Source organism: Haemaphysalis longicornis, unplaced genomic scaffold, assembly GCF_048455015.1.
Source record: "Haemaphysalis longicornis isolate Haplotype H1 unplaced genomic scaffold, Haemaphysalis longicornis Haplotype H1 scaffold_5, whole genome shotgun sequence".
Taxonomy (NCBI): Eukaryota; Metazoa; Arthropoda; class Arachnida; order Ixodida; family Ixodidae; genus Haemaphysalis; species Haemaphysalis longicornis.
The window spans coordinates 106,102,117-106,106,949 of record NW_027526385.1 but is presented as its reverse complement, the minus strand read 5'-3'; the positions used below and the strand labels follow the sequence as shown (position 1 = coordinate 106,106,949).

The 4,833-nt window shown below is 47.5% G+C and overlaps 1 pseudogene; it reads right to left on the bottom strand.

The window, feature by feature from the left end:
• Positions 1 to 234: 234 nt before the first annotated feature.
• On the bottom strand, positions 235 to 2,472 carry LOC144139356 (uncharacterized; annotated as a pseudogene).
• Positions 2,473 to 4,833: the final 2,361 nt, after the last annotated feature.

Below are 4,833 nucleotides of genomic sequence, written 5' to 3'. Positions count from 1 at the left end.
GGCGTTTTACTTTACGCTTGGAATGAATAATTTCACGCGTTATCCAGGGATTATGTTTTCTTGTTTTCTTTGTTTTAGACGGCACATAGTTAAGAACGCAGTGTGTTACGACCGCTTTGAACCTTGCCCATAGGGTTTCTATATTTGTGTCTGAATCATTCGCAAGTAGTTCGAACGAATCAAGTTCATGGAAAAGATGATCAAGTATGCTGGTGTCATCGGCATGGTTAAAGTCAAGATATGTAGTAAAGGAGTTGAACGGTATTGGGATGTCAAATATAGAAACAGAGCCTTGAATAACTTCGTGGTCCGATACGCCTTCAAGAATTACGATCTGTGCTTGATCTGCAGGAAAATGATCACTTAAAAACACCAAGTCAAGTACATTAGAACAGCACCCTTGAACACGGGTAGGCTGTTTTACAATTTGGGAGAGATTAAATGTCAACATGATATCAAAGAGCACATCCGAGCATGCGCTGTGGTGTTGCATTGTTTGCCAGTTTATATCGGGTAAATTAAAATCGCCGAGCAAGATTAGCCTGGCTCCGAGAACATGCCGATGCATATACGTGTGCAATGCTTGCAAGCTATCCTTGTCTGAAGATGGGCTGCGATAAACGCAGCCAACAAATACTGGGCGAGAAGTGAAGAGAAGCTTGCAAAATATTGCCTCGACTCCGGTAACCTCAGGAAGTATTTCAAAGGAAAGGTCTTTTTTTATCAGGATGGCCACGCCTCCCCCACGTGTCGGCCTATCTTTACGAATGATAACGTAGTTGGGGGGTGTTACCTCAAAATCCTTTATGTCATTTGTCAGCCACGTTTCTGTCAAAGCTACGAAGTCCGGTTCAATTCCAAGAAGTAAGGATTCAAGCGGTACTAATTTTTGAAGCATGCTGCGGGTGTTAATGTTAAGAAATGTTACTTCTTTCGTTGGCTGCGGCGTTGTGGCTCGCCTGGTGCTTTCGCTTCGTCGTTTTTTTCATGGTTAATGCTGTGACGGCCAGCTGTTATGAGCGCAATAGCATTTGTTTCCTCATCCCATCGGTACAGATCTTCGTTCACTTTTAACTTGTCATAGACTAGAAATACTTTGTCTCCAGCTTCTTTTCTTATTTTTGCAACTTGCCAAAGCTTTTTTCTGATGTCTCTTACTCTATTTGAGAAGTCCTCTCCAACAGAGAAAGCGGTTCCTTTTAGTTTCGTGCAGTTTCTAAGAATGGTTGCTTTGTCTCGGAAGTCGAGGAGTTTTAGTATGACTGGTCTAGTTTTTTGAGCGTCTTGTTTTCCTATCCTGTGAATTCTTTCTATTGGAACGGGCTTGATCTTCAGTATATTTTTAAGTATCTACTCCCCTATAGTTTGTTCGAGGGTTTCGGGGTTTTCGTCTGCCTCCTCCGGTACACCATACACAAGTAAATTTGACCTTCTAGACCTGTTTTCTAAGTCGTCTATTTTTAACTCCAAGTAGTGAACGGTTTTTTGAAGATTGGTTACTTGGGAGAGACAGGACGTGATCTTGTTTTCCAGTAATGTTACTTGTTCTAGTTTGGCTTCAATAGCTTTCAACAGTTCTTCTTTTATTTCTTTTATGTCATCTGCAATAACTTGAAGCTGTTTCATGATCATGGCCATATCGGGCCCCGGGTTTGTTTCAATGTCACCACTGGGCAACAGTAATTCCTTAATACAGGCACACATGTCACACAATTGTGCACACATCTGCCTAGGGCACGGCAGCACTATTAGGCATAGGTAATTTGAACGAATACATTTGCCATAACGCTTGCTCACCTGCGGCAGATAAACAAACGGGTTGAGACGTTGCATCCTGGCAGTGCTGCCGTGCCCTGTGGCTTGAGTTGAGGGGTGTCCAGTCTTTATACCACTCCAGTCTGCTAGCAGCGCCGTCTTCATGTTGTGGCGATCTGCGTCAGCGCATGAAGTCACCGAAGCAGGCCTGTTTCCAGGCAAATCGCCGAGCGTAGATTCCAAGTGCGCAATGCGCACATGATGCGCTTGGTGGCTGGGAAGTGGTGCGCCGTCGAATCCAGATAGCAGAGCCGGGTCTTCGCTTCCTGCTTGCGTGAGCAGCAGGACGCCAATTATCTGCGGCAGATAAACAAACGGGTTGAGACGTTGCATCCTGGCAGTGCTGCCGTGCCCTGTGGCTTGAGTTGAGGGGTGTCCAGTCTTTATACCACTCCAGTCTGCTAGCAGCGCCGTCTTCATGTTGTGGCGATCTGCGTCAGCGCATGAAGTCACCGAAGCAGGCCTGTTTCCAGGCAAATCGCCGAGCGTAGATTCCAAGTGCGCAATGCGCACATGATGCGCTTGGTGGCTGGGAAGTGGTGCGCCGTCGAATCCAGATAGCAGAGCCGGGTCTTCGCTTCCTGCTTGCGTGAGCAGCAGGACGCCAATTATCTGCGGCAGATAAACAAACGGGTTGAGACGTTGCATCCTGGCAGTGCTGCCGTGCCCTCTGGTAGGGTGTCGGGATTAATGTTTGTTAAACTCTCTGGGCGATGTTTGGCAAAGTGTGGGCACGTCCACACTAGGTGGTGGAGATCTGATTTGACGTCAGTGTTGCAGTAGGGGCATCGTCGGTGCGTGTTGGGGCATCTTGTCCATTTCTGGGTAATGTGAGGAGTGTAATCGGCATCTGCACAGAGCTTTTTGATGAATACTTCCTCGGATCTGCTGCAGGAGACAATGTTGGCAAGATACCCAAGGTGTGTAACCTGTTGGTAACGTTGTCTTTTACGTTTCTTTAGTCGGAGAAGTAGGAGGGCTGGAGGAGTGGGTGTGGATGCTGAAAGGGGAACCAGTGGAGGCGTAAAGTTCAAACACTCCTGTGCCGCCTCATGGGCGGACTGGTTCCTTGGGCCGGTCTCCTCGTGGCCTGGAATCCAGTCAATTCTGATGTGAACGTTGTGGCTTTTGAGGAGTTCTTTGTGTAAGATTATAGAGTTGCCGAGCGGGTTGAGGGAGAGTGGCTTGCGAAGTTCTTGAATTGCTTCGAACGAGTCCGTTAGAATCCGTATTTTGGCTGGTGGTCGGGTATTGCAAAAATAATATGATTAAGGGCACCATTGATGGCATGGAGTTCGCCTTCCAGTGCAGTTGCACCATCGTGTCTGAGGGAGAGTTGACCTCCAAGGGATGGGTTTTCAGGACAGGTCCATGCTACGCCAATATGCGATGTTGCCACACTGGCGTCGGTATAGATGTCGATCTCATTGGGAAGTTTGGACTTCTCCAAGTGAAGGCTACGTTTAGATCTTGTTGCCGTTTTAGAACGGGGGATAGGTTTGGTGAGATTGCTGGTGATGTTTTCCGAGATTGTCCAGGGTGCTAAAGGGATGGGAAGGTCGATGACCGGGACAAGCGTCTGCTCGTCCCATGCTGTGAGAAGGAGCCCTTGGCGGGTGAGCCCACGTTTGGTGTCTGCCTGTTCACGAGTTTCTTTCATGATTACGTCTATAGGAGGGAGCGCAACCGCTCGCTCAAGATCTTCTGTTTTTGTATGCTTTGGGAGGCCTGTGATGGTACGCAATGTGGCTCTATGGAGCACCCGAAGGTGTTTTGTGTTCGTTTTGTTCAGGTTGTATACTGGTGCTCCATATGCGAGAGTGCCGATTGCAACTGTCCGGACCATGGAGAGGCATGCATGTTGACTTGCGCCCCCATATTTGTTAGACAGCCTCGCGATTACTTTGAGCATGGGTTTCCATTTCTGTCGTAGTTGTTTTAACCATATCTTAGCAGTATTGTTACTGCCAAGTGGGAGACCAAGGAGGCGTACGTGGCCACGTGTCGCTTGGATAGTTGTGTCTCCTATGTACAGCAGAGCAGGGTCCACGGGGTGCGTTTTGGTATCGCTTGATGCCGCTAGAAGTTCTGTCTTTTCTGTGGCGAGTTCTAGGCCAAGTTTCGGTATGCATGCTTTGAGGCTGTTCACCGGCGCATGCAGCTCAACCAGCATGTCGGATGTTGAGGAGTAGTCTCTACCTTCTGTCCATATCGTAATATCGTCAGCGCATATTGCGAAACGGGCTGACGTTTCTTGTTCCAGAGTTTTGGCTAACTTTGCCATGACGATGTTGAAGAGTACTGGTCCGAGTATAGATCCCTGTGGAACACCTTTGTCGTTGTAGTAGGTATTGGGTGTCCATCCAAGGAGCGTGCTGCTGAGTTGAATGGGCCGGTTGTGGGGAAAGTTACGAAATAGAAAAAGAAGAAACAACGAAACAACAGCGTGAAAATGGCATAGTATTTCGAGATAAAAGCAAGTGAAGAGACAACAGAACTATGCAGCTCGGGGTGTTCCTTGAACAACAAAAAAGAAACACTAAATAAAAGATGGTGCTGTCCCAGCAGATGGAATGCGAAGGCGGGAAAATTGAATGGCATTTAACAAACCTCCGATCATGTCATAATGAGTGCAGTGAGAGGGGTGGGAAAGAGTGTGAGGTTTCGAAGGTGAGAGCAAAGAGGGAGTGACTTGGCGGAAGCAGAAGAACGCTGTCGTCTTTAGACGACCTTTCCGACAAAGAAAGCCGATACGCGGTCTGACCTTGTTCTGTTTGCATCTTGTGGTTTTACAAATCACAATGCGTTTTCTTCCGGCAGCTGAATGGGGCTTCCGCAGAGGTAGGACGATTTTTCCACTGAATAATTTCTTAAACAGCGAATATTTCAAAGTAACAGCTTGAAATTGACTGCAAACTTCCTACATCGTGTCAGAATGGTTTGGTTTCTTTAAGTAGGGATGCGCTGCCCTACATAATGCTTAGCAACGCAAACGCACCTGCAAGCGCTTTTGCGCAT